This window comes from Perca fluviatilis, chromosome 14 (assembly GCF_010015445.1).
Source record: "Perca fluviatilis chromosome 14, GENO_Pfluv_1.0, whole genome shotgun sequence".
Classification (NCBI taxonomy): domain Eukaryota; kingdom Metazoa; phylum Chordata; class Actinopteri; order Perciformes; family Percidae; genus Perca; species Perca fluviatilis.
In genome coordinates, this window is record NC_053125.1 from 23,507,082 (window position 1) to 23,529,212 (window position 22,131).

At 42.0% G+C, this 22,131-nt stretch overlaps 1 long non-coding RNA gene across 1 annotated transcript in view; it reads left to right on the forward strand.

The window, feature by feature from the left end:
- Positions 1-22,131, forward strand: part of LOC120573697 — a 219,378-nt gene that overhangs the window by 15,691 nt on the left and 181,556 nt on the right. The window lies entirely within an intron of this gene.

Genomic DNA, 22,131 nt, shown 5'->3' on the forward strand with positions numbered 1-22,131 from the left:
AGATCCAGAATGAAAACAAAAGATACAGGGAATCCAAACCGGAACAAGGTGAAAAAAGGGTAGAGTACAAAAAAAGGCACACGCCACAGAAACAGATGACTCAGCAACAGAAAATAATAATCCAACAGATGACTCAGCAACAGAAAATAATAATCCGACAAAAGACAAGGGAGACACAGAGACTAAATACAAGAGGTATTGAGGACTAACAAGGGACAGGTGATACAACAGGTGAAACAAATCAGGGCAATCACAAGGGAGGGAAAACACAGGAAGTACAACAGACAAGACAGAAAACCAGACTTCAAAATAAAACAGGAAACAGAACACAACCGAAACCCAAAATCATGACATGACAAGTACGTTTTATAAGTGTGCACGGTACAAACGGTCACGTTTAAAAAGAGATATTCAACAGGGGGTCCGTGACCCCCAAGGGGGTCCTCAGAGTTAGTGCAGGGGGCCTTTTTTTTTAAAGTTTCTTTTTTTTTAATTTAAAATATGTCTGAAAATATACATTAGTATCAATAAAAAAACGAAAAAAGCAAAGATAAATTGTTTCATTTCTGAAAAAAATAAGTATTTACAGATTGAATATAAGCTTACTATAGGTAAGGTAGCCACTATGGTGGTCATAAGTTTAAGGATTTACTGTGCTTTCCACATGTATGTTTAATGTTAAAACATGATGTGTAAATAATTTATTTTCATCCATTCTGCCCAATTGTATACTGTATGTATTAGGGGGTTCCTACTTGGTCCCACTTTCAGCTTAGGGGTCTCTGGCACCAAAAATGTATATATATATAAATGTGTGTATATATATATATATATATCACATTTATTAAGTCAGGGAGGGCCAATTGAGAGCAAGCTCTCATTTCCAATGACTAATTACATGCCATTTACAATACATATACAAAATACTGAACATAGTAACTAATATGTAATATACAGTTGCAATACACAGCACACACAAAATACAATTACAGAATGTTGAACAACTCAAAGTGCCCATGTAAATTCAGAATACATGGACTCATAAAGAAGAACTTTAAAGTGTTTATTCCATTTACTGTATATGGAGCATAATACTCAAACACAGTTTTTCCTGTCCCACATGTATTCACCCTCTCTGACTAACTATTCGCCAGATGTGTGTGTGTGTGTGTGTGTGTGTGTGTGTGTGTGTGTGTGTGTCGAGGTCAGGAGAGCATGATGGAGGGAAGAGGAGGAGGAGGAGAAAAAGGGATAGAGGTATAATTTCACACCTGTCAAGTTCACGGCCTCAGAGAAGACGCGCGGTGAGGGAGAGGTGAGAAGTCGGAACAACTCTTTTCTTCCTCTACTTTCTGCTTTTGTTTAAAGAACACGTGCACACGGTCCTCCCTGAAGTTCCCAAGCGGGGCTGTGAGATAGAGAGGTCCCAGCGACGTTTGCCGAGCCAAAAGCCCAAATATTCCATCACCTGTTCACCTTGTAATACCTCGGTTGTGTCAGTCTGTGTTGTATTTCCCCCCAAGGTTGGGGCAGCATTTAATATCATTACCTTATTACGTGAAACTTTTGAGTCTCAGCCCAAGCATGGTTGGAGCAGATGACCAATCACAGAAGGCCGATGTAATTTTGGCAATTATATTATAACCTTTGTTTTCAACCAACGTCATGTTTCAGAATTGCTGCTGCCTTTTTCCGGTGATGATTGTGATTGGTTCAAAGAAATGCCATTAAACCAGAGCACGTTTTCCTCCCATCCCCGAATGCTATGTGGACTAGCCAGACCCTATTCCAGCGCGCTTTGGAGGAGGGTCTGGCAAAGCGAGAATACGTAACACCTAGCCTAGAGTGGAAAAAAACCCGGAGCGTTGAGAAAAGTCGGAAATCTGAACGTTTCTCTAAAATACGTTTATCTCATCATTTAAAAAAAAAAATTCGACATAACATTAGAGCTATAATAATGTACCTAAGGGGACATGTGCAAAAAAAAAAAAAAAAAATCAAGTTTGTTGTGCAGAATTTTTTTTAAAGTTTAGTTTCATGTGCACACATGAAACTTTTTCGTGTGAGCACATGAAAGCCGTATATTGATGTAGCCTGGGCCATACTGGAGACAGTGACAGCTAGAGAAACGACTACAGTACAGGCGTTAGTTGCATTATATTTTAATCTAGGTCTTCATTATAAGGACATTGCTGCTTTGCTTCCAAGTCGTCACCATTTATATTGTTTCGATACGGCATTTAAAACGGATTTTTAAAGTCTTGTAATCTGTTCCGGCGCAAGGGATACAGCGATTTGGATCGGGCACTTATGAACAGTTACAAACATCTGGCCAAGTCCACGGATATAGCTGGATGTACACAAAATGCAAGGAGAATGGATCAAACATGAAGAAAGAGGATGTTCTTTGCTGCAGTGGTGCTGACTGTGGCACTGGCACTGCTCAGAACAGCGCGAAATGGGTTTCAAAGGGCGCGTTGTCGGCCCACATGAAAACAAATCTAAAGTTTAGTTTCACGTGCTCACGTGAAACTTTCATGTGTGCACGCAAAACCTTTTCATGTGCGCACATGAAAGTTTCGTGTTGCTCATGTCCCCTTAGGGGCTCCGTATAGATATGACAGGAAATACAGAAAAGCATAATAGTTTAGCTTTTCGAGAGAATGTCAACGTTGATGTAAAGCTGTAAGTATCACTGCAGAGTGATCAACGCAACAAAACTAGATGAGGTCCTTCTGACTCTGAGGCTTGTGGGGGAAATGTAGTTTTTCTTTCAAGTTTGATAAGTTCCTTCAGCTCCCTGCTCCAGTTATTCGATATAAAAAAAAAAAAAAGCAAACAATTCCTCAATCGTTCCAGTCCAAAAAGAGCATGTTTAAGGATTGAGGCTTTATCATCAATATGGCTTTCATTTTGTTTAAATAAAATAAAAAAAAAAAGAATTTATAAACGCGGCTCAAAAGAAATCTGGAACAAGATTGTTTTATTAAAACAACAAAAGATAACCGTATAGTTTTGAAAGCACACAAAGCACGACGGATGAAAACGATACCGCTATCGTGTGTACAGACGCTGCGGCGAAATACCCCGATTGAATAATATAAAGATGCTAATCAGAAAAAGATTTTAACATAATGAGAAGAAGATATCAATAAGAGATTTTTTTATTTATTTTTTTCTGGGATGAAAGCAGTGTGTTTTCTGCGTTGAGCCTTGCCCTGGTGTTGAACTGTGGGTCTGTGCGTGATTATGAGAAGAGAGAAGAATGCGGTTCACTAACAACACCAGTCCCGAGGATGGTGCCTTCCCAGGCTGTAAAACACATTTTGGTCCTGTTCACACACACGCACGCACGCGCGCGCGCGCTCACACACACACACACCCACCCACCCCATCATAGAGACGGACGCCCCGCTGGTTTCAAACACAACAGCTGTCGGAGTGTGAAACCTGATAAAAGCTGGAGAGGCTAAAGCGTCGGCCCAGCAGAGGGTTGGTCCAACTTTTGATAATAAGGTGATACTTTACTGATCCAGCCGAGGTCAGAGGTCAGAGTTAAGCTGTGGAGCAGCAACCCCTGGAGCTGAAAGAGATTTAGTAACTTGCTCTCTAATGCTTCGCTAATCAATATTCTTTTATATGAGCACTAAATCAGAAGACTTGACGTGAGAAATCTACACCCTGCAGTGCAGCAATTTTAGAGGACAGTATTTAAAAAAAGGTACTACTGAAGTTAACACTAAAGGGATAAGTTTGGATCTTTTTGAAGTGTGGTTGTTTGAGCTACTTCTCCATAGTCGGCGTGTTAGCTACAGTAGATGGCGGTCGGCACACGCCCAGTTTGGAGGAACCGGCAGGAGTGCCGACACGGAAGCTAAGCAATGTCCTGCTGTGGACGGGGGCAGCTGCGAAACATATTTTAAACACCTACAACCATCTATATCAGTTCAAGTGCATGCTATATTTCGAATATTTTCACCTCTTTACCTCGCTGTCAGACGGCCCTTTACGACGGGGAACTGAAGCCGGTATCTCTTCTCTCTTCAAAGCCACCAGACTCCTTTCATTAAAAAAAAAAAAAAAAAGGTACGTTTACCTCACAGAACACAGGAGTTGCTGCTCTACCGCTGCCTCCATCTGTTAGTTAGTTAGTTACTGTTTTTCGGTGACTTTGGAGAATCCGAACTCGCACTTTAAAACACCAAAGTCTCCCAGTAACAGAAACAAACTAACCGATGGAGGCAGCGGTAGACCAGCAACTCCCGTGTTCTGCGAGGTCAAATGACTGTTTTCGTCAAAGGAGTGTAATGGCAAAATTGCACTTAAGCATAATTCCTTAAATTTGTATGTTTTATTTCTACTTTAAATCATCCACGAATGCTGAAAGAGTCTATCACATTTTCCACATGTAGATTTTGATTCTAACTTTGTGAGACATCCAGTCTGGAACATTATCATTATCATTTGAGAAACTGACTCCACACTGGGCTGCGGCCTTTTGTGAAATCATGTTGCTCCTTTATTTGCAAATATATCTTTTTTTTATAAAATACAAAAACCCAACTTGGTGTTTAGTCTCAGTCTGTCTTATTTGTTTCAATTTACTAAACTCTGAAATTCCCCCCCCTGCTGCAAAGGAAACTTCCATAACAGGAGTCTGGTGGCTTTGAGGAGAGCAGAGATGCCGGCTTCAGTTCCCCGTCGTCAACGTATTTTAGACGCCTAACAACATCTGTATCAGTTTAAGTGTACACTATATTTTGAATATTTTCACCGCCCTCACCTTGCCGTTACACAGCCCTTTACGGCGGTAAAACTGAAGTCGGTATATCCATCTATGCTCTCTTCAAACTGACACCAGACTCCCTTGACAAAAACATAATTTTACCTCGCAGAACACAGGAGTTCCCTTTTTTCTAATTTCTGATGAAACCACTCTACGCTACCTGCTCAGCACCAAACGGCAGACAAAGTTAGCGGCTAAGAAAGTGGAACTTTCCGCATCTGAAGAGCCAGATATTTCACATTCATTGCAAATGAATGCTGCAAGCCTGCTGCGCACCGTAAATTCCCAAATAGTGACCGGGGCCTTTGTTTACCTCAGTGGCACCTCCATGTTTGCCCTTCAGTCTAATGTCCGTTTCCACAGCACTAATTTCCATCAGTACAGCACGAGTCACGTCAGCGTTCCACTTTGCCTTTTTTACCCGAATGATGTGAAGCTACGTGAATGAAAAGCTCAACACTTCCTCCGGAATTGTCACCTTGAAAGTCTTGCAGACTTCCCTTTTTATATAATACGAAAAAAAAGATCAGGAAGTGTAGAGTTTTGTTGACGACAGTTTAACGTGGATTAGGCGTACGGCAAAGAAGAAACGTCTGGAATTGATATGAACGTGATTTTGAATGTTTCGGCCCACGTAGCGGCCAAATACTGATTGATGCAGCTTTAAGTACAAATTTGAAGTACTTCATGTTTACACCTCCACATTTCAGAGGGAAATTAACTTTTTTACACTAGCACATTACTGCGATGGCTGCAGTGACTTTACAGATGCATATTTTTCATTCACAACATACAGGAAGCTCATACAGATATGATTTATTGTTGCAGTTTGAACTACCTATCAGTACATGAATTAGTCCCAGTGCCATTTTGGACCACTACACCTACATTCTCCAATACTGTACATGATTCAGTTTATTGCTTTCTATCTTAAGACCCGTTAAGACAAAACGTCCTGTTTGTGGGGATAAAATGAATTAAAAAATGAAGTTGCACACTAAAAAAAAGAAAATCCTACAAATAATTTGAAATACATGAATGTTACTTGCAACTCAAAAGAAGATTCCTGTGTCAGACCAAAACATCGAAATGAACCATCGGAACCAGAGTCACAGTTTGTCTGAGCCGTGTTTATTACCTTGACACTCAAGCGAAAATGTGAAAATCGCTGACACCATCTTTTTTTTTTTTATTGTTGATCGCTCCATTTACAGCTGTGAACTGTGGTGCTTAGAACACACCTGCCACTTTAGCGAGCATTAAAGTCTTAAGAGCAGAACATAACATCATAGTCATTAAGCCTAATGATCTATAAATACGACTGACATTTATTACCGCGCCCAATTCGTGAATATTTTTATTGCATTATCAGAAACGATATCCCCCATAAACAAGCAATATAAAAAGCCTGTCTCTTAAAACGTGTTTTTAAGATCTCTCTCAGTTTATATCTGGTGACGCCATGCGCCAAGAGTCAAAGAGAGCCGGGCGCCGCAGCGGCAGTATTGACCTGAGGGAAAGAGAATTTATCAACCAGGACTAAGTGGAGGGTCGGGGTCAGATCCTGAGTCCGAGAGTCTGCTTTTATTATTCAGTGTTTGATATTTACGAGATAGATTGATCGCACTGTTCTCGAGGCAGAGAGAGCAGGGGAACTCGTTGGTGTAATTTACAGCTCATCAGGGGTCACGGGGCCATCGGGACATGATGATATCATACAAATAACCAGGGAACAGATTTTCACTTTTAGTTACTTTATTTATCTAAATATATCCTAAAAAGACCTACGGTTGGTATCAAATACAAACCGTAGGTCTAAAGAAATTCTATGGACAAAAAAGAAAGAAAATTGACAATTTTCAGGCAAGTAAGCAACATAACTTGCACTATTTCCAATTCAAGCCGTCTTTCCCTGTTTACACTTTGCTTTAAAATTTTTATCATGCGCAACAAAACATGCAAAAATGAAATTCCCCTTCCGATACCATGGATATAGTGCCACTCGGGCCAGTCACGCCAAAACACGCTTTTGCACTTCCGTGTACTATGGAAAATATTCTTAAAATGAAATAGCACAACGTGGTGTCAACATAAAACACAGCGTGTTCAAGCCAGGGAGCGGAGTTCACTATATGCGTCGAAAACAAAATACTTTCGCCCAAGAAACGCTCGTTCGTTCCTCTGGAGTGTTTTAATCCAAATCCGATATTTTCCCTAAACTTAACCAGTCGTTTTGGTGCCTAAACTTTGCGGTCAGCGCCGCATGACGCTCACTGTTTCCGGCTAAACTCCACTACCTTGGCCCCTGAAAGGACCGTCATCTGGCGATGCCTGTAGCCGGCTCGCAGTCACATATTGGCGGCCAAACAACTGCCGCTGTTAGCCAGAGTCCTGGAGCTCTGTAGCGGCTAAATATACACTGTTCACTTTACAGCGCTCCACTTAGTTTAAAATACTTACTATTTTAGGTACATCATTAAAATATGGTCAAGGCTATTGGTGAAGTATGATCACTTTGAGGGGTACAATACATCGGTAACCTTGTTTTAATCCTAGAAGAGTAGAGACATGGAATTCCACACATGTTGTATCAAGAAGATCTGTGTTCAATGTTATTGAACTCGTATGTTACTGGAAAGCACCCTGCCTCCCCTACATGTAAAATATAATACGATGAAATACTGTACATTATAGCTTTGTATGAATTTGTGCTGTGAGGTGGTACGCCAGATTTCCCACCAAATGTAACATTCAAAGTAGAGCTAACCAAACTCAAAGTGTCTCTTGCTGTCAGACCGCTCTTTAGGACTCTGTATGGCAACTGACGCCGGCATCTCTTCTCTCACCAAAGCCACCGGACTCCTTTGACCAAACCTCGCAGAACACGGGAGTTATGGTTCACTGCTGCCTCAAATGGTTAGTTAGTTTCTGTTATTGTGTGATTTTGGTGTTTTTAAAGGGAGAGTTTAGATGCACCAAAATCACCCAATAATACTAACTAACTAACCCATCAAGGCCACGGAAGAGCAGTAACTCCTGTGTTCTGTAAGGTGAGGCGGTGAAAATATCCTAAATATAGCGTAGACTTAAACTGATGTTGATTTTTTTTTTTTTAGCTGTTGCCCCCGTCCCAAGTAGGACATTGCTTAGCTTCCGTGTCGGTACTCCTGCCTGTTTCTCCAAACTAGGGGCGTGCTGACCTCCATCTACTGTAGCTGGCACACTAACAATGGAGAAGTAGCTCATACAACCCCACTTTAAAAGATCCAAACTATTTCTTTAGTGTTAACTTCAGCAGTGCCTTTTTTTAAATACTGTCGTCTAAAGTTGTTTGTCAAGCGATTGACCGAACGTCACAAAAAAGCGACTTCAAAATAAAGAGATGCAGACTTTTAATGAATAAATGATTGAAAGCTGATTGATGGACTTTAAAGGGAGAGAGCAAGTCAGTCGCCATCAAACCAGAACAAGCTGAGAGAGAAAAAGATACTCATCAGATGAGTTTGTGGACAGAAAAATGGAGAGCAACTGTCAGCTTTTCCAAACAGACAGATCCTGCTCCTCAGTTCATCATTAGAACACACACACACACACACACACACACACCACTGCAGGGGTCTTGATATACGAGGTTGCGGTCATGTGCTCGGCTTGTGGTTGCCGCCGGCGACGATTGACTCACAGACCACGATGATGTCATATCTATCTGTCTGGCTTGTGTGTGTGTGTGTGTGTGTGTGTGTGTGTGTGTGTGTGTGTGTGTGTGTGTGTGTGATAAAAACCGACTGACCTCAGCTCTACAGTAAATCTCTTCCATTTTCGTTCTGTCGTTCTCAATTTTTCACCCTAAAGATGAGACCTGATGCCACGTGTGTGTTTACTGGCACTGAACTCAGCCCGGAAGGTTAATATATGGGGCATTACCCAGGATTACCTCGGCCGCCATTACTGAAGGCATGAGAAGAAGACGCTGCCATATTTAATAATGGAAATTATGATGTGCAGTCATGATTTTTTTTTTTTATTATTAAATCCAGTCTTCTTTACAAATTTTGCATGTTTACCGAAACTCATTGTTTCAATTCTTTGAAATGCAACCCTAACCCTGAGCTGCCCCAACACAAGGATCATTTTTTTGGAACCAGAGATATTTCAGTGTCTATCCATCTTTCAGCCCTTCGTTCTCCCTCCCCCAGTGCGTCCTTAAATATTTTCCTGCAGGTGGTCCGCCCGTTACTGTCTTCCCCAGGTGTCTAAATAGGAAGACGCTGAAAGACGTGACAGATTCCTCGAGGGATGAAAGCTGTTCTAGATACTCAAAGACCGATGCACACACTGATATATGTCGCGGGGGCCATTTGCAGGTATTAGGGTCAGGTGCAGTGGACAGATGCTTCATTATCATCGCAATCCTCCACCTTTTTAATCAGAGCGTCACTCATCCCTAGTACTCATCCTCTGCTTTCTCTCATCCCTCTTTCATTTCTCGCCTTGCACATGGTAGATCGCACGCACCATGTAGGCTCAGTCCTTGCCAGCAGCCCGGGTTCAAATCCGACCCAAGGTCCTTCGCTGAATGTCACCTCCCCCCCCTCTCCCTCTTTAGCTTTTCTATATAAAGGAAAAAGCCCTCAAAATATCTTAAAAAAAGAAAAGAAAAAGATGATGTACTGACAACAATGAGCAGGTGAGATAGAAACAAAGAAAGGGATACACAGATTAAAAATATCAAGACAATGTACACTTTTTTTTATAGCACCAAAATGACCTTTTCCCTTGTCGGCTGTGAGGATAACTTGTTTTAAAGTTTCATCTTATTTGTAGACGCAGATTTATTTTTCCTCTCTTTTCATTTACTCAGTCATGACTCTCTTGCCTTTTCTTTCCAGTCGGCCTTTCATCGTGGTGTCATCCATCTCTCGGCGCCTTTGTTTTAACATTTTGTTCGATTGTCCTGATAGAAAAGCAATTTGTTCTCTTTGCGTTATTATCCAGTGCACAGTGGCGACACACAGACACGACAGCGGCAGCAATTGCCCTTTTGCAGAAATGTCTGTCAGCGACTTGAACTTTCCTGCTGTTTGGCACACGTCATGTCAAACTGTTGTTTCTGGTTTCTCAGTACAACGAAAGCTCAGTGACGGCCTTTCTCTACCGCTTTCATCCCAAGTCTACCTCTCTTCAGGTAGTTTCCTTCTGGTCTTGCATCTAGGGGTGCAGAACCCACAGATAAATCAGTTTCCATGCTTGTATAATGCTGACATGAATATGAATGAAATATGTTTGTGGGACATATCAGCAGAATATAGGAGCAGAACTACTGCAGCGAAATCCAATTTGTTCCCCCAAATCTGAATCATTAGTACCGACTTTCCACATGTACAGTTTGTTTTGGCAAAGTTCATCTGTCTGCATGCAAGTTTGCTTACACTAACTGGTAGCATATTTTTCAGCTGTAAGCTGATGCATGGATAGAGTTCCTTTTGCTCGTCTTCGTCGCAAAATGTCAAAAGTGTGAAAGTCCACTTTTGCACTAGTAAAGGCTGTGGCTCAGGAGGTGGTGCAAGGTTGGCGGTGGGATCTCCGACTCCTTCTGTCCGCATGTCCAAGTGTCCTTGAGCAAGACATTGAAGTTGCTCCCGATGAGCAGGCTGGCGCCTTGCATGCAGCCCTAACATGAGGTTGATAAACCTACTGCAGTATAGAGATTCCCTTAATATATAAAAATGGGAATTGCAATTTTAAGTATCATGCCAAACACCAAACATATCCGTTGATTCGACAGTATTACACACTGACAATAACTAATACATTTTCTTGAGTTAAAAATTCTGCAGTCCGATGGGTATGGTTGATAGGAGAGTGCAGGCAAATGCAGAAACGGACAACAGAAAACTCAGAAAACTATACTGAAAAATCTGCCTGTCACCGTCTACCATTAGGGTACTGAATAGTCTCGCTTTGCCAGACCTTTCTCCACAGCGCTGCAGAGGAGGGTCTGGCTAGTCCACATAGCATTCCGGGATGGGAAAAAAACATGCTCTGGTTTATTGGCATTTCTACAAATTACAATCTTTTTGGGCGGCGCTAAGCACTAAAGCAGAGCCAGGCGGTGCCTCTGCAAAATAGCCTCGGAAGGAACTTGTTTTGGTGGAACATGTATACGTTCAAAAGTTGTTTTAGTCGTGCAACAGAAAACTCAGATTGGACAGATAGTCTAGCTAGCTGTCTGGATTTACCCTGCAGAGATCTGAGGAGCAGTTAAACGTACAATATGTAATTTTCTGCCGATAGGGGTCTCTCAATCAAAACAAAGGATGTAAACACGGACTTTTGATGACGTCGTGAAGTGGCATTATGGGAGTTGTAGTTTTCAATGTTTAACACAATTGGCAATTAAAATATCTGTTCACGGATGGGTTTATCCATTACAGTTTTATCCACGTTACGTCAGTAACGTTTATTCATGTCATTCTGATGAAATAGCTGCAGTTTCCCCCACATAATTACATTTTCTTGATTTGATATGTGGTGGCTAGCTAGATAGCTAGTTGACCAGTTAGCGAGCAAGCAAGCTAACATTAGCCAGCAGCTAAAACCACAATATCACAATATATTTCACGTCAGTGTCACTTTTTGTGTGTTTTCAGCGCCGGGTGGAAAAAGGTTTGTTGTAACATTACTCAACACCGCTGCTAGCCGCCGAGTAGCTTCAGGGCTGGCCGCCGAGTATCTCTGGTGACGAGCCACGGCCCCGGAGTGAGGCAGAAAAGCAGGGTGGGATAGCTGGCTAAATTAGCATTAGATTTGTCTTCTAGCTGTACAGCTAACGTTAAAGCTAGCTGGCTAACGTAATCATGGGTTAGTCCACTGATGTTTAACGATAACTTTACCTTGATCAAAACAATTATACTTAAAATAACTTCATGAACGTGTTGAAACAATGTTGTAACCTTTATAATGTTAACGTTCCCCACTGAGCATTAGCATTAATATGTATCAATAAATAAGATCTCTGCTGTATAACTGTTGTAAGTAGCATGTAATCAATGACAAAATGATTCTGTGTGGCAAAAAGCAAGCTGTATAACTTTTACTAAGTATTATTCTTTCTGTGACATTGTATGATTTACAATTACTCTCGAGCGTATCATCTGGATTCCCGTTTTTTTTACGGAAGTTAGAGGATTCAGAGGGGTCAAAGGTTTTATGACGCCACTGACAGGCGACTAAATAAAACTCATAAAACAACAGATTTCTCTGGGTTTGAACGTTGTTGGAAACATTTAGGATAGTGCAAGTACAAAATATATAACATAGTTATAGTTGTTTTTAGACATTTTAATGCAGAAAACTTTAACCATATTCCTCATAAATCCACTGGAGTTTAAAATTCCTATACAAACAAAATGGAAGGTAACCGATATCCGGCAATGGAGCAATTCCGGAAGTGGAACGTCGTGGATATAGAATAGGTACTGAAAGACTACTGCAGCAATTAAGTATTAATCTTACATAACTTGTGGTGGTCTAGTGCAGTGGTTCTCAACCTGGGGGTATATTTTTAGGTATATTTTTTTATCATAAGGTCATAATTTCTGGGGGGTCGCCAGATGGTTGGGGAGAAAAAAAAATGAAATAACATATTCTAGACTGGGGAATGGTTTTTACATTACTGTGTGAGTTTGGTACATTTCATGTGTTATATTCAGTGCTTCATGTGTAAATCAGGAGTTCCTGGAACACAGAAAGGGGTCTGAAGGTGGGTCAGCGGGAGAGAAAAAGTCCCAAACGCATCGGAAATCTACAGAGCCTGTAGCACATTATACAAGGCTAGGTACTAGCTGCTAAAACTGTCATTAAAGCAAAGCAAAGTATTATTTGTTTACATTCATTAATCGGCGCATTCACAAAAAAATCACTCAATCAGCAGGGGGAGGCGCGTAGGAACAGCTGTTTACACCGGTTTGCAGCTCTCGTTCTCGTTGCAGATGGGTTTGGGGGGTCGCGACACCAGCCTCATTATTCTGGGGGGTCACGACTCAAAAAGGTTGAGAGCCACTGGTTTAGTGGTTGAAAGTGCTGACCCTGAACTGCAAGGTACCATCTTTCTCTCTCTCGCCTCGTTTCCTATCATCCGTTTGTCCTGTAAAAACTAATCACATTCCTACATGTTTACCTTGATCACCATCTGGAGGTTGTGTAGTCATTTTTGTAGTTACCACTGCTCGCATCCTTTTCTCCCTTCCTTGCCACCCTGTATCCATCCATCCTTAAGGGTCAGATGCTACTTCTACTTCGGTGTTTTTTTTTCCCGCCCCCTGGCTGCCTCTCTCCGCCCCCTCTTTTCCATTCCATTCTCTCTCTTCTCTCACTCTCTCAGCAGAAACGCTTTATTGTGGCTTTTGCTGTTTCGGTGGAATTATTCCTCCTTACCCCCCGAGCTTTGGCAAATGACGGAATAAGCCTACGGTAATTCCTCTGCACTAACCACAAACATGCCCCCTCGTTCAGAGTGTGTGTTCATACATGTGTTTGTGGGTACTGTGTTTGCTCTCTGACGTCTATGGAAAAGAGTTCCCCCTCTCTTTGCCTCGCCCCCCTGAAGCTACAGGGTCATATGTGTGGGACCGAAAGAGAGAGAGAGGTTACTATAGTGCACAGAGAGAGAAAAAACCTAGCTTTGCATTAATGGCATGTAGCACCATGAGACTTGAGCCAGTATGACTTTATAATGACAACTGGATGACTGATTTTACGTTTTCCACTCACCTCCTCACTTACCACAGTACATGTAATTATAGTTTTGTCAAACAACCAGAATTTATCCACAACTGAGCTTTCTTGGTGCACGTCCCAGGAATCACCTGTCACTCAAACAGCATGACTATGACTTTGTCCTGCTGATGTTTTTCAGCAAGGCTGGCTATCGCTCTTCATGCTAACTGTCTCAGTTCTTACGGTGCATTCATGTGCTCCTCGGATGGTCCCGAGTTGGGAAGCCGTTCTTACAGCTGTGGCGTTTTGTCACAGCAGGGATCGCCCTCGGTTCCCATCAATGGACGGTTGGTGGGCTTACCGCTATAGCAGTTATCGATTTCTCTTCACTGACCACTGACGAGCAAATAAAGCAGGCTACACCCTCCTACAACCCAGATGGAGGCGCCTGATTGGACAAAAGCTTCACATGGGGCTATCTGCTCCCAGATTTCAAAACAGACCAACATGGCGGCTCATTTGGAAACTTTCTCTTATATTAAAAAAATAGTTCACCAAAATGTGTTTCTGAAAACATTTTATGCGACAAATAAGCTGCAGCTGTATCTATCTTCATTTTAGATAGACAACGGTCAGTTGAAAGGATTTTCGAAGTTTTTGAGAGGCAGTGAGTTGAGCCCCTGATTTGCATAAAGTAGCCTGGATTCAACTTTATGCAAATGAGGAGCAGGCAACTTGACGCTCTACTTCTCGAAAATCGCTGCGATACTACCAGAATGCATTGCGCGGCTGCTCACAGAGACAGTGTATGGGAAGCGTGGAAATGATGCTTGGAGGTAGACACATACCATCAGTTGTAATGGGAAAACGACATGAATGCTACAAAGAAGATGCGTTGTATTTTATTGCGTAGAAACTCAGTCGTTCTTCTCTTAGACTATGTGAACCTATTGTCCGGAGGTTACTAGCCTGCTAGGTGACAGCAAGCTAAGTTAGCTTGGAAGGCTATTTTGACTGACTAGCATGTTCCGAGCTCCTCCGTCACAGTAGTTTGCTAACCAGCGTACCTACATAATCACTATGCCATTAACTACATATTTTGCAAAAATAAACTGGGGCATTTTGTGCCGTTTTCATTTGCCTTTCATTCCCAAAGTTATTTTTTAGCATTTTTCATGTTATTGAGTGTCAAGCTCATAGTGTTGAACAGTAATCCTTGCACTTCTGGAGTTGTACCCACATGGTTGAATGCACTTATTGTAAGTCCCTTTTGGTAAATACGTGTAATCTTATAACAGCTTTTACTTTTTTTTTGCACTTGTTAGTCTATTTTGGACTATGAGCTATTACTCACTCATCTACCGTAAATACCATTGATACAACATGTAAAATATACAATACAAATACAGTTAAACCCATTAACTCAATACTATTTTATCAGTGGGAATGGGAGTCATGGGAATGTATTTGAGGGCACACACACATTAATTATATGTGTAAGATTCTTCTCTCTCAAATATGTTTGTAGTGGAGAGAATTCCACTTCAGACCTGACCATTTTTCTAATTTCTTACACATTAGACATTTAAAAATTAAAAACACACACACACACACACACACACACACACACACACACACACACACTCAGCCAGTCATGAGTGTGACCCCCTGCCCTTAACATGTACATGTCATGCCTTGTAGCCGAGGTGCTGAGACTGTGTGTGTGTGTGTGTGTGTGTGTGTGTGTGTGTGTTGTGTGTGTGTGTGTGTGTGTGTGTGTGTGTGTGTGTAAGGTGTCGGTCACAGGGTGTGCTAAACAATACCAGCTGAGGTACACATCACATCTACACAACCATGCACAAATTTAAGTTTTTTTTCCTTATTGTCAGCAAACCTGCTTCTGCTTCTTCCCCTGTAGACAAAGAATACATTTCATGATGCGTCTCGGGGTTCAATCTTGATTTTTCTCCGGAAATGACGCGTCAATGGATAGCTGCGGACACCACAGACACATAGTTGCTCTGTTTATTCGCTTAGAAGCTATAGTGCGTCGTTTCTGTCGCCCCATGAGGAATTCTAAGTAATGACAACAAAACTGTCAGTGCGAGGACATGGAGGATTAAAAAAACATGGATTCTTCTGAAGAGGTAATTATCTTCACTCAAGCGTCTGCGTGGGAAAGTCCTGTATCTGTCAGATGACTGACAAATACAGAGAGAGTTGTGTGGAGCTGATAGTCTTAATTAGCTTTGTAGCAACTCATTTGGCAATGGCTTGAATGTAACAGACATTTATTAATATCAAAATGTTACGCACTAAAGCTTTAATACATCTGATCTCTTCTTATAGGATATATTTGGAACATGTAACAAATCAAACAGTGTCACAGGCCAATATACATCTCCCAAGCTCACTTTTAGACGCAGAAACGGTATCCTTTTGGCTTTACAGGACTCTACTCCAACAGAAAAAGCTGTAGAGATCAAGTGTGGAGACATGATACACATATACTGTATGTATAATTAAATAAACTAAACACACAAGACTCAATATTTCTTATACTTCTCTCTCTTCATGAGGGGAAAACACCGACCGAATCATTAAAGAATTATAATTTTTCAGTAGCTGAAATAAAGATCCAATTGTGTCGGTAAGTAGATCAGCTAAGTATCAGAGAACCTTAGTCAGTCAGTTGTGTTTCAAACTACATTGACTTCCATTGTCAAAGAGTAACATTTGAAAGCATGTTATTCAAGGCCCATTTGGACAATTATTGTTTCTCATGTGAAAATCACATTTCCCATTCCCTAAAATTGCCTTTTCCCACCTGTGAACAATCTTGCTACATATGAAATTAAGTTCTCACATGTCAAACCAATGCTCAGATGTAGGAAATCAAACCGTCCAAACTCCTGCTACCACACGAGAAGCTGCATGGCTGAGTGACTGAAAGTATTTTAATGTTTTACAGCAAGACAAAGAGGGGTCATTTTGATTCATAAATACTGGAATATGCTTTTCTTGACATACAATATGTCTACCCCACAAGAGTAGAAAAACAGCATAAGTGGTCAGGGGGCTGTGTTTGTAAAGTGAGTGGTCAGGGGAGGAGTTAAGGTCAGGTTCAGGGCAGTGTGAGGTCATAGGTCAGCCATGCGGTGGCGAGTTTAAGACCGGGTAGAGGTTATAGTGGGTCATGTAGTGTTGAGGGAAGTGTGTGAGTGGGTGTGTGATATGACATCAGTTGTTTGGTGTGTGTGTGCGTGTGTGTGTGGGTGGGGGGGGTCCAACCTCGCTCAGCCAGAAAATCTGACAGAACATTTGTTTGGCCTCTGAACCACGATCACCCCTCAGAGTCCTCTATCTGTGTGTGTGTGTGGAGACGTTTCCTGGGGCCTGCTTAAGCCATCAGTGAGGAAGAGGAGAAATGGTTAAGAGGTAAAGGAGGGTAGATGTAAAAATAAAGGAACTTAAACTAAAAAAAAATTAAGAGGAAAGGATGAAAACTAAAGTGGATATATTTCATAGTGAAAACTGAGCTTGTGAGCTATAGGTTTGTTTGACCCAAAGTGACTTAATACCTTCATGTGGCAAAATAGTGATTGCATTTCCTGACATCCATCATATGAATGGGCGTCAGGAAATGCAGTGCTTAACTTTCAGTAGCTTTTCGAACGTATGGTTCACTAGTACTTTTTGTGACATTTCAGGCGCTCACAACTGCTCCGAAGTTTGGTTGACAGTTAAATGGACATGCAGTATAAAGCTCTTTCTTCTGCTCCGTCCCTCCTTCCCTCTGGTGATCGTCCACAGCTCAGTAATGACCATGACTCCCATAGCAGAACCACTCTCCTCTGCACTCTTCACCCCGGGGCTTTTAGGGCCGAGGCGGAAAAAACCCCGAACAAACGAAGAGAAATTGCGAAGCGGGCCGTGATGGGAGGAAAGTATGTGGAAGGAAATGAGAAAAGGAAAGTGCAAGACAAAAGGAACGTCAGTGGCATTTTTTTTTTTTCTGTGCACTCTTCACCTCCAGGATGCTAGAGGTGAAAAGTGCAGCGAGGGAGGGCGAAAGTAGTACAGGCGAGAGGAGGAGAGACTGAAGAAGAGCGATGAAAGGGGGATGAAAAAAGAAAACGGGAAGATTTGGAGAGAGAATTAGGAAAGACAAAAGGCGGAGAAGGGCAGGAAAGAAGCAAAGTTAGAGAGTAAAGGCAAGGGGGAGAGAAATGTTAAAAAAAAAAAAAAAAAAGGATGGACGGTCCTGGGAGGATGTTAACAACCATGTTGGTGTCTCTATAGAAACAGAGGGCCCTCTTTAAGGAGAGGGAGAGGCTGTTTATCTTTGGGCGTGCAGTCTATATCTACGGCGTTTCATTTCCGGGATTGTTCAGGTGCCACCGGAAATTCCGCCGGATGTCCCTCACCTTCTGCTTTTTTGTGTTGGCGTTCTAAACTCTAGTGGATTTCTGAGGACTAGGGTTAACTGCTCCTCAGATCTCTGCAGGGTAAATCCAGACAGTTAGCTAGACTATCTGTCCAATCTGAGTTTTCTGTTGCACGACTAAAACAACTTTTGAACGTACACGCGTTAAACAACTTCCTTCCCGAGGCCATTTTGCAGCGGCACCGTTGCTCCGTCCGGCGGCCCATTCCGATTGTGATTGGTTTAAAGAAATGCCAATAAACCAGAGGACGTTTTTCTCCCATCCCAGAATGCTGTGTGGACTAGCCAGACCCCCCACCGCGGCGCTGTGGAGGAAGGTCTGGCAATGCGAGACTAGCGGGTGTGTTAAACACATTGACCCCATGTTTCCCATCGAGAGGAGAGGGTGATGAGGGGAAGAAAGGGAGAGGAGAGTGGCTGGGAATAAGAGACGACGAGATGAAATAAATGTCGAAGGAATTGAGTGAATGAATCGGAATCAGAAAATAATGAGGTTAAAGGCATTTTATGTTTTTTGGAGGGCCGCTTTTTTTAGCCAAAGTATACCAAAACGGGCGCAAATGAAGTGGTTGGACGACAATAATGGAAGAAAGCGTATAAAAAAATAATTCCCCTCCATCGGGTTAAGAAGAGGCTGCACGTCGGAGCCCACCATTAGCTTCTCGCAAAGTTCCTGACCTTCCTGTGCCTGTAACGCCAACCTTATGAACCCTCATCACTACATTACCAACCCTCTCCACCACGCTATGAACTCCCAACGAGCCCATCAAGGACGCTCTTACGAGCCCCCGAGCACTATTTAAACTGCGATTTCCCAGGCAGGGGCTCAGCGCTGCACAAAGGCCCTCCTGTCAACCAAACTGACACCAAATCCTCTCCAATCACACCGCTAGCCACGCAGGAGCGGCTGTGCGGTTTTGGAAGCTGTGTCGTAACTGCGAGGTCACGGGTTCACATCTCTGCAGTGGTCATTCAATAAGGCGCTACCCTCCGTCTGACCCTTTGGAGGCATTTTAACTTGATCATTTCCTGTGGCAAATGCCAATAATGTAATAGAACAAGTGCAACGAAGCCTGTAATGTAATAAGAAGCAAATAATGCAAGAAAATATCAAAAATAACAATATAATGGCACTGTTGCCCATATCGTTAAAGTAATTTCTTCATGATTAGCTCTGTTCTCAAGCCAGTTTTCTATTTAATAGGACAGGAATATTTAAGGTAGTTCAACAACCCTTACAAAGAGATTAATTATGGCCAGAAATCTTTTTATCGAGGGCTCTGTTCATATATCTTTCATAGTCTGATTTGTAGAACATTTTTAGAATTTTTTTTTGTGGCTGTTGACAGTATTTTCTGATTGAGAACATGTCCCTCCTCAAAAACCTTTGTGTCAACAAAGTGAATTAGGAATTTTGAACCTGCTTTCATCCAATGTTCACATTTCTGTTCTGAACGTTTATGCAAATTATTACATATTTAATTGATGATGATGCCTCACTTGCATATTTAAAAATACAATTTCATAAAACTTGTAATTAAATAAATAATTGTCTTAATCTAAGTATTTTAGTGGGGAATTTTCATGATATCTATTAGTTAAAGTATTTAACTTATTCACCTGTGGTGTCTTGCCTTAAAATTAGGGGGTTTTTTTCAACGAAAAGCAAGTTAAAAAAAATGGAAGTCAGTTCTCATAAGGAACTTTAAAGTTCCTGACTCTGGGCCTGACCTTTGACAGCACCTTCTGAAATGTCAAAAATGCAGCGGCATCGATGAGAAAATAAGCCAGGTTTTCTCATTTCCTCAAAAATTGCCTCTTCAGAGTCATATAAGGTTTTTGTAAGATGCTAATGATTTGTTTTAGCAGTTGGGGGGCTCTATGGCAGCATGTTATAAATCCCTTACGGGCCCCTTCGCAGCATCTTACGAGGACCTTATGAACTGCTCATGAACCCTGGGTCTTTTCCCAGGCACCTTAAAGTAAACACCACAGAGGCTCCTTAACTCCCAAGATGGTCGACTTACTTAACAAGACAGACCCATCACATCTGGACCAAAATTCAGCAAAACTTACCGGCCTTTCAAAAAGCGACATGACCAGTGGACCAATCTTTGCTGGGTGATGGAGAACGCGTCACTGACTGTGCGCCGCTTGGGATTTTATACTGCAAACTTAAGAGCTTTCATCAGAGGGCTGTAGGCTCAATCACGCATAGGCATACTTTACAATAATCAAAATTGGCCAGTGCAACCTTTACTTGCAACCTTAGATTTAACCGTTGACTGCATATAGCCAGGTGACCCTCAAATGTGGCGCCAGATGTCATTAGAGCTGCAAAAAAAGACTGCAGCACTGATTCTCCATGTTACAGGCTAATTAGTTTGTCACACCACCCGCAGCCATCTCCTCCGGCTCCCATTCGTGTTTAATACGCCCTGAGAGCCTTTTACATGCGTGTTTTTTTTTTTTTTTTTTTTTACAAAGACATGAAGAGGGTGTGAAAGTCAAAAAAGAGGATGTGAAGTCCATGTTAACAGTGTGGGAGACATGACTTTTCCCACTCGTATATTAATAGACTGTCAGGCGAGGGTCAGCGACTTACTGTAACGTGTGTGTGTGTGTGTGTGTGTGTGTGTGTGTGTGTGTGTGTGTGTGTGTGTGTGTGTCACACCCAGCTAAAGGCCAATCCCTGTGCCAGCTCTCTGTTCTGTGTCACTATTAAAGGGCCACTCAGAGTGAACACATCATTAAACCTCAATAAAAAGCCTTTATTCCCCCCCCCAAAATTATTACAGCAACGTGTGTGTGTGTGTGTGTGTGTGTGTGTTGAGAGAGGCAAGCTGTAAATGAGTAATATTACAGTACACGAGAAAGACTGAAGAGAGTTCACAAAGAGTGCTGTATTCCTCTTATAAAAGCCTTTGTGTTTAGTAATATTCCTGGAAGACGTGTGTGTGTGTGTGTGTGTGTGCCCTCAGCAGTTGGTCCAGTCATGTCAATGAAATGGAGCATGATGACTTTTTGCTGTAGGTGCCAGAGAGAGAGAGAGAGCCCAGTAACAGCAGAAAGAGTGATATACAGCAAAATTCAACCATGCGCAAAATACTTTGTTTTTAGTGACCACTCACAGGGGCTAGCTTGGGAACCACTGCAGCTGGCGAGCTAACCGCTAGCATGCTATCATAAGAGAATAAATAAATGAATGAATGGATGAATGACTGGATACTGCATTGCTTTACAGTAGTGTGGGTGTGTGGGTGTCCTATCCAGGTAATCACATTCAAGCTCCATATGAATGATGAATTGAGTTCAAGTTAGATTAGTGTGACCAGATTTCCTGGAACTAAAACCGGGACACTTTGCGCGTGACCGTAGTGCTCGTGCACGCACACGCTTTTTAACGTGAACATGCGCCAGCCCAGGTCAGACATATACACAGACAGATTAGACACAATTTTGCCAACAGCACACGTAGGCCTACTGCTCACAACATAATGGGGCATCTCAGTTAATATTCATGAATTTTCTAGTCATATAAATTGTCTTTTCAGGAAACCGTGACCTGTAGTAAGTAGCAGCGAGTGATCGGGAAGCAGCCTACTACAGCAATCGGAATGAGAGAATGCGATTTTTATTTCATATTTTCCGGAAATAATAATAACTGAACTGTATGTATTGGGAAGTAATGCGATCTGATGCAATCGTCAATGTCTCTGTTACGGACAATTGACTTGATGCTGTTTGAGTTAAACCACACTCATCTGCTACTCACAACGTTTAACATCTACCGCTGTCAGAGTTGCAGTACAATGGACTCCAGCGCAGAGCTGGAGTTGTATGGAGATGTTTTAGTTTCTTTATAACGCAAGCAAAAAAAGAAAAAGTTTTGCTCGCGAGTCTAAGGGCCCTATTTTAACGATCTAAGCGCACGGCGTGAAGTGCCTGGCGAATCCACTTTTGCTAGTTTAACGGTGGAAAAAAAGGGTTCGTGCGCCAGGCGCATGGTTCAAAAGGGATGTACTTAGTGTCCTTATTAATCATAGGTGTGTTTTGGGCGTAACACGCAATAAACCAATCAGATTGTCCTCTCACATTCCCTTTTAAAAGCAATGCGCGTTTGTACCTTGGCGCATTGCTATTATGATGGCGGATTTGCTGAGCAGGAAGGAGAGATTTT